This window comes from Tachyglossus aculeatus, chromosome 1 (genome assembly GCF_015852505.1).
Source record: "Tachyglossus aculeatus isolate mTacAcu1 chromosome 1, mTacAcu1.pri, whole genome shotgun sequence".
Taxonomy (NCBI): Eukaryota; Metazoa; Chordata; class Mammalia; order Monotremata; family Tachyglossidae; genus Tachyglossus; species Tachyglossus aculeatus.
Window position 1 is genome coordinate 51,914,205 of NC_052066.1, and position 8,783 is coordinate 51,922,987.

Sequence of the window (8,783 nt, forward strand, 5' to 3'; positions counted from 1 at the left end):
AGCAAAACCAAACATATGAACAAAATAAAATAAATAGAATAAATATGTACAAATAAAAGAAATAGAGTAGTAAATGTGTCCAAACATATATACATATATACAGGTGCTGTGGGGAAGGGAAGGAGGTAAGATGGGGGGATGGAGAAGGGGACGAGGGGGAGAGGAAGGAAGGGGCTCAGTCTGGGAATAGAGGGCTCAGTCTTCACAAACTTGTTCTTCTATCCTGATAGTTATCTTGATTATAAATATATGATCTTATACTCTATTTTTCTTCATTCTCTAAAAAGCAGCTTTATGACTTTGTGCATCAACATCTTTGTTACAGGAACTGGAAGTCGCCCAACTCATTCACACACGCTTGATGAAATGCATAATAATAATCGCTGCAGCGTTGTTCATTAGCTGTAGATATGGAAAATGCTGCAGTTATTATCCTATGGGGTAAATAAGATTTTTTGTCAGGTTGTTCAATCAATCAATCAATCAATCAATCGTATTTATTGAGCGCTTACTGTGTGCAGAGCACTGTACTAAGCGCTTGGGAAGTACAAGTTGGAAACATATAGAGACGGTCCCTACCCAACAGGGAGCTCACAGTCTAGAATCAATCAATCAATCAATCGTATTTATTGAGCGCTTACTGTGTGCAGAGCACTGTACTAAGCGCTTGGGAAGTACAAGTTGGAAACATATAAAGACGGTCCCTACCCAACAGTGGGCTCACAGTTTAGAATCAATCAATCAATCAATCGTATTTATTGAGCGCTTACTGTGTGCAGAGCACTGTACTAAGCGCTTGGGAAGTACAAGTTGGCAACATATAGAGATGGTCCCTACCCAACAGTGGGCTCACAGTCTAGAATCAATCAATCAATCAACCAATCGTATTTATTGAGCACTTACTGTGTGCAGAGCACTGTACTAAGTGCTTGGGAAGTACAAGTTGGCAATGTATAGAGATGGTCCCTACCCAACAGTGGGCTCACAGTCTAGAAGGGGGAGACAGAGAACAAAACCAAACATACTTACAAAATAAAATAAATAGAATAGATAGGTACAAGTAAAATAAATAAATAGCAGACTGTTCAAAAACCCGACATCAGATTTGAACCTACTGCATCCCCTCTCTGCATTTCCATTACCAAAACGTGACATCAGTCAATCATTTGATGATATTTACTGAGCTCGCATCAGATGCAGAGCACTTTTCTAAGTGCTCGGTAAAACACAGCAGAGTTGGTAGACATTTTCTTCGGCCAAAAGTACCTTAAAGTCTAAATGAGAGGTTAAGGCCACTATGTGAAAATTATTCTCAAAAATTAAAAACTGGGGTTTGCAACACCTAGCTATCAAACATCGCCAGAGAAGCAGGGTGGCCTAGTGGAAATATCACTGATCTCAGAGCCCGAGAATCTGGGTTCTAATTCAGCCACTGCCACTTGTCTTGTGTGTGACCTTGGACAAGTCACCTAACTTCCCTGTGCCTTGGTTTCCTCATCTGTAAAATGGGGATTAAGTTCTGTTTCTTCCAATTTAGACTGTGAACCCCATGTGAGATGTGGACAGTGACCGACCTGATTAACTTGTATTTACCTCTCAGTGCTCAGTACAGTGCTTGGCAGTGCTTTACAAGACCAATTAAGTCACTTCTCTGGGCCTCAGTGACCTCATTTGGAAAATGGAGATAATAATAATAATAATAATAATGACATTTATTAAGTGCTTACTATGTGCAAAGCACTGTTCTAAGCGCTGGGGAGGTTACAATTAGATCAGGTTGTCCCAAGGGGGGCTCACAGTCTTAATCCCCATTTTCCAGATGAGGTCACTGAGGCCCAGAGAAGTGAAGTGAGTTGCCCAAAGTCACACAGCCGACAATTGGCAGAGCCGGGATTCGAACCTGTGAGCCCCACGTGGGACAAACCAGATCACCTTGTCTCTACCCCAGTGCTGAGAACAGTGCTTGGCACATAGTAAGTGCTTAACAGATGCCATCAGCAGTATTATTATTATAGGGCTTAAAGCCTTTATTCCCCATTTTACAGATGAGGGAACTGAGGCCCAGAGAAGTGAGGTGACTTGCCCAAGGTCACCCCGCTGTTGGGTAGGGACCTGTCTCTATATGTTGCCAACTTGTACTTCCCAAGCGCTTAGTACAGTGCTCTGCACACAGTAAGCGCTCAATAAATGCGATTGAATGAATGAATGAATGAATGAAGTGGAGGAGGCAGGATTAGAACTCATGTCCTTCTTTCTAACTCCTAGGCCTGTGCTCTGTGAGCCCGTTGTTGGGTAGGGACTGTCTCTATCTGTTGCCAAATTGTACTTTCCAAGTGCTTAATCCAGTGCTCTGCACACAGTAAGCGTTCAATAAATACGATGGAATGAATGAATGAATAATAATACGGATAATGATACTTTTTGTTAAGCGCTTACTATATGCCAAGCGCTGTTCTAAGCACCGGGGGAGATACAAGGTCATCGGGTGGTCCCACGTGGGGCTCACAGTCTTCACCCCCATTTTCCAGATGAGGGAACTGAGGCACAGAGAAGTAAAGTGACTTGCCCAGAGTCACACAGCTGACAAGTGGCAGAGCCCCGGGATTAGAACCCACAACCTCTGGCTCCCAAGTCCGTGCTCTTTCCAATAAGCCAAGCTGCTTGGCCACCGGACACTACCACGTGCTGCTTCCCTAATGGGAAATAACAATAACAACAATGTTGGCATTTGTTAAGCGCCTACTATGTGCAAAGCACTGTTCTAAGCGCTGGGGGGGGGATACAAAGTGATCAGGTTGTCCCATGTGGGGTTCACAGTCTTAATCCCCATTTTACAGATGAGGGAACTGAGGCTCAGAGAAGTGAAGTGACTTGCCCAAGGTCACACAGCAGACATGTGGCGGAGTCGGAATTCGAACCCATGACCTCTGACTCCAAAGCCCGGGCTCTTTCCACTGAGCCATGCTTTGTTGATATGTGGATGTGAATGTGGAGTTCTTTGTTCATTGATTCGTCTGTGTCCAGCAGTAATAACGATAGCAATAAATTGGTTCGTTCGATCGTATTTATTGAGCGCTTTCTGGGTGCAAAGCACCGCACTAAGCGCTTGGGAGAGTACAACACAGGCACGTTCCCCGGCCACGAAGAAGCGCTTTTAAATTGTTTTTTAAGGATATCTTCTAGGCGTCACAAGCAAATAGTTTGGTTTGGAACAATGAATCCCCACTACCTTTCGAAGGAGCAGGTACATTTGGTTTCGATCACAAGTTGCGATTCACCAGGGCAATGATCAGCGATTAGTACAGTGCCTGACCATTAACAGATACCATTAGTATTAATAATAATTTTTATTATTTGGGAGCCTGAGAGGAATTTTTCCGTATGGAAACGGGATGTCCGCTTCTTTTCCGATGGATGGATTTTTCAGGTTTTCATCTGGCCTGCCCACTGTCCGGTATAAACTGGCACTGGGTGATTTTATGGCCCGAATATGTTCAGTCAGTATTATTTATGGAGCGCCTACGGTGTGCAGAGCACTGTGCTAAGCCCTTAGGAAGTAAGTAGACATGACCCAGCGCTTAGAACAGTGCTTTGCACATAGTAAGCGCTTAACAACTGCTATTATTATTATTATTATTATTATTATTACTATTATTATTATTATTATTATTATTATTATTATTATTATTATTATTATTATTATTATTCACAGGGCGTAGCGGAGAAGCAGCCAGGCCTAGTGGATAGAGCATGGGCCTGGGATTCAGAATGTCATTCATTTTTTCATTCATTCACTCCATCGTATTTATTGAGCGCTTACTGTGTGCAGAGCACTGTACTAAGCGCTTGGGAAGTACAAGATGGCAACATAACCCTTGAATCCCCACCCCACTTATGTATGGATCTTTAAACCATATAGTCCAAAGTATTTATAGTAATAATAATGAAGCAGCGTGGCTCAGTGGAAAGAGCCTGAGCTTTGGAGTCAGAAGTCATGGGTTCGTATCCCGACTCTGCCACATGTCTGCTGTGTGACCCTGGGCAAGTCACTTCACTTCTCTGAGCCTCAGTTACCTCATCTGGAAAATGGGGATTAAAACTGTGAGCCCCCCCTTGGGACAACTTGATCACCTTGTATCCCCCCAGCGCTTAGAACAGTGCTTTGCACATAGTAAGCGCTTAACAATTGTCATTATTATTATTATTATTATTATAATGATGCCATTTGTGAAGCACTCACTAAGTGCAAAGCACTGCTCCAAGCGCTGGGGGGATACAAGGTGATAATAAGGAAGATAATGAGGGAAGCAGCGTGGCTCAGTGGAAAAGGCCCGGGCTTGGGAGCCAGAGGTCATGGGTTCCAATCCTGACTCTGCCACGTGTCAGCTGGGTGACCTCGAGCAAGTCGCTTCACATCTCTGGGCCTCAGTTCCCTCATCTGTAAAATGGGGATTAAGACTGTGAGCCCCCCGGGGGACAACCCCACCACCCCCTAACCTCCCCAGCGCCTAGAACAGTGCTTTGCACATAGTAAGCGCTTAATAAATGCTATCGCTATTATCATTATTATTACCCCAGCGCTTAACAAATGCCATCATTATTATTATTATTATTTAATAAGCGCTTACTATGTGCCAAGCGCCGGGGAGGTCACAAGGTGATCGGGTTGTCCCACGGGGGGGCTCACAGTCTCCATCCCCCTTTTCCAGATGAGGTCACTGAGGCCCAGAGAAGTGAAGCGACCTGCCCAGAGTCACACAGCTGACAAGTGGCAGAGCGGGGATTTGAACCCATGACCTCTGACTCCCAAACCCGGGCTCTTTCCACTGAGCCACGCTGCTTCTCAGGGGGTTCTAATCCCAGCTCTGCCACTTGTCTGCTGCGTGACCTTGGGCAAGTCACTTAACTTCTCTGTGCCTCAGTTGCCTCATCTGTAAAATGGGGATTAAGAGTGTGAGCCCCATGTGGGACACACTGATCACCTTGTATCCACCCCCCCAGTGCTTAGAACACATAGTAAGTGCTTAGCAAATTCCATTATCATTATTGCTATAATAATAATAATAATAATAATAATAATAATAATAATAATAATAATAATGGCATTTATTAAGCGCTTACTATGTGCAAAGCACTGTTCTAAGCGCTGATAATAAGTGTAATAAGAAGAAGATAATAATAAGAAGATAATAATAAGAAGATAATAATAAGTAATAATAATAATAATAATAAGTAATAATAAGAAGATAATAAGAAGAATTATTCCCACAGTGCTTAGGACACATAGTAAGCGCTTAACAAATTCCATTATCATTATTGCTATTATTCCCACAGTGCTTAGGACACATAGTAAGCGCTTAGCAAATTCCATTATCATTATTGCTATTATTCCCACAGTGCTTAGGACACATAGTAAGCGCTTAACAAATTCCATTATCATTATTGCTATTATTCCCACAGTGCTTAGGACACATAGTAAGCGCTTAACAAATTCCATTATCATTATTGCTATTATTCCCACAGTGCTTAGGACACATAGTAAGCGCTTAGCAAATTCCATTATCATTATTGCTATTACTCCCACAGTGCTTAGGACACATAGTAGGTGCTTAACAAATTCCATTATCATTATTATTATTATTATTATTCTCTAGGCCTCAGTTACCTCATCTGTAAAGTGGGGAATGAGACTGGAAGCCCCATGTGGAACATGGACTGCGTCCAATGTGAGTTGCTTGTATCCACCCCAGGGCTCAGTACAGTGTCTGGCCCACAGTAAGCACTTAATGAATACCACAGTTGTTATTATAATTCCCTGCCCTTAGGCTTTAAACCCAATGGGGAGGCTTTCTGAGAGCTACTACTGAGAAGGCCCTACTGAAAACTCACCTCCTCCAGGAGGCCTTCCCAGACTGAGCCCCTTCCTTCCTCTCCCCCTTGTCCCCCTCTCCATCCCCCCATCTTACCTCCTTCCCTTCCCCACAGCACCTGTATATATGTATATATGGTTGTACATATTTCTTACTCTATCTTACTTGTACATATCTATTCTATTTATTTTATTTTGTTAGTATGTTTGGTTTAGTTCTCCGTCTCCCCCTTTTAGCCTGTGAGCCCACTGTTGGGTAGGGACTGTCTCTATATGTTGCCAACTTGTACTTCCCATGCGCTTAGTACAGTGCTCTGCGCACGGTAAGCGCTCAATAAATATGATTGATTGATTGATTGATATTTCTGTTTGTTGCAGAGGTGGATGGGCAACGCCTGGAGGTTCTTGAGGACTGTTGCATCCTTTGGGAGACGGGCAAACAACCCGTCTTAAGACGTCTCCCACACTGCAGCTCTCGGGGTTCACATGGGGCTCACAGTCTAAGCAGGTCCCAAGCAGTCTTGCCACCTGTCTTTCAAGGGCTGCTGAGCTCTAAAGGCCCGAACACGATGTGCCAACTGAGATCACCTCCTCAAAATGCTCCAGTGGCTACCAATCAATCTGCGCATCAGGCAGAAACTCCTCACCCTGGGCTTCAAGGCTGTCCATCACCTCGCCCCCTCCTACCTCACCTCCCTTCTGTCCTTCTCCAGCCCAGCCCGCACCCTCCGCTCCTCTGCCGCTAACCTCCTCACTGGGCCTCATTCTCTTCTGTCCCGCCGCCGACCCCTGGCCCACGTCCTACCTCTGTCTTCTAGACTGTGAGCCCACTGTTGGGTAGCGACCGTCTCCATATGTTGCCGACTTGTACTTCCCAAGCGCTTAGTACAGTGCTCTGCACACAGTAAGCGCTCAATAAATACGATTGATTGATTGATTGGTTGGAACCCCCTCCCTCCTCAAATCCACCAAACAACCATGCTACCCCCCTTCAAATCCCGGCTCCACCAATTGTCAGATGTGTGACTTCGGGCAAGTTGCTTAACTTCTCTGTGCCTCAGTTACCTCATCTGTAAAATGGGGATTAAGACTGTGAGCCCCCCGTGGGACAACCTGATCACCTTGTATCCTCCCCAGCGCTTAGAACAGTGCTTTGCACATAGTAAGCGCTTAATAAATGCCATCATCATCATCATTCAAAGCCCCACTGAAGGCTCATCTCTTCCAAGAGGCCTTCCCAGACTAAGACCCCCTTTTCCTCAGATAATGATAATAATAATAATAATAATAATAATAATAATGGTATTTGTTAAGCACTTTCTATGTGCAAAGCACTGTTCTAAGTGCTGGGGGGGTTACAAGGTGATCAAGTTGTCCCACATGGGGCTCACAATCTTAATCCCCATTTTACAGATGAGTTAACTGACGCACAGAGAAGTTAAGTGACTTGCCCAAAGTCACACAGCTGACAATTGGCGGAGCTGGGATTTGAACTCCAGACCTCTGACTCCAAAGCCCGGGCTCTTACCACCGAGCCACACTGCTTCTCTAATAATAGCATTTATTAAGCGTTTACTATGTGCAAAGCACTGTTCTAAGCGCTGGAGAGGTTACAAGGTGATGAGGTTGTCCCATGGGGGGCTCACAGTCTTAATCCCCATTTTCCAGATGAGGGAACTGAGGCCCAGAGAAGTTAAGTGACTAGCCCAAAGTCACACAGCTGACAAGTGGCAGAGCCAGGATTTGAACCCATGATCTCTGACTCCATTGCCCGGGTTATTTCCACTGAGCCACGCTGCTTCTCTATTTCTCAGATCCTCCTCCCCTCCCCAACGCCCTGACTCGCTTCCTCTGCTCAACTCCCCTTCCCGCCCCACAGCACTTGTGTATATATGTACACATCTATAATTCTATTTATTTACATTAATGCCTGTTTACTTGTTTTGATGTATATATATATATATGTATATATATATAATTGTATTTATTTATATTGATGCCTGTTTTCTTGTTTCGATGTCTGTCTCCCCCTTTCTAGACTGTGAGCCCGTTGTGGGCAGGGATTGTCTCTCTTTATTGCTGAATTGTACTTTCCAAGCACTTGGTACAGTGCTCTGCACACAGTAAGTGCTTAAGAAATTTGATTGAATGAATGTATGAGTGAATGGAAGGCCTATTCTATTCAGCAGTAAAAAGAGAATGAATGAATTGGCACAGCAATCAGCAGAGCTGGAATTAGAATCAGAAATTTTCCCCTTAGAGTCATTCAGTCATTCATTTAATCATATTTATTGAGCACTTACTGTGTGCAGAGCACTGTACTAAGCGCTTGGGAAGTACAAGTTGGCAACATATAGAGACGGTCCCTACCCAACAGCGGGCTCACCCAATGAGCACTAGACAAATGCGATTGAATGAACAAATGAATGAATCAGTGACTGCCAACTGTACAACCAAAGAGAACGAGGAACAATTCATTCATTCATTCATCCAGTCATATTTATTGAGCGCTTACTGTGTGCAGAGCACTGTACTTAGTGCTTGGGAAGTACAAGTTGGCAATATATAGAGACGGTCCCTACCCAACAGCGGGCTCACCGAATAAGCACTCGATAAATGCGATTGAATGAACAAATGAATGAATCAGTGACAGCCACCTGTATAACCAAAGAGAGCGAGGAACAATTCATTCATTCAATCGTATTTATTGAGTGCTTACTGTGTGCAGAGCACTGTACTAAGCGCTTGGGACGTGCAAGTTGGCAACATGTAGAGACGGTCCCTACTCAACAGTGGGCTCACCCAATAAGCACTCGATAAATGCGATTGAATTAACAAATGAGTGAATCAGTGACAGCCACCTCTATAACCAAAGAGAGCGAGGAACAATTCATTTATTCATTCATTCAATCAT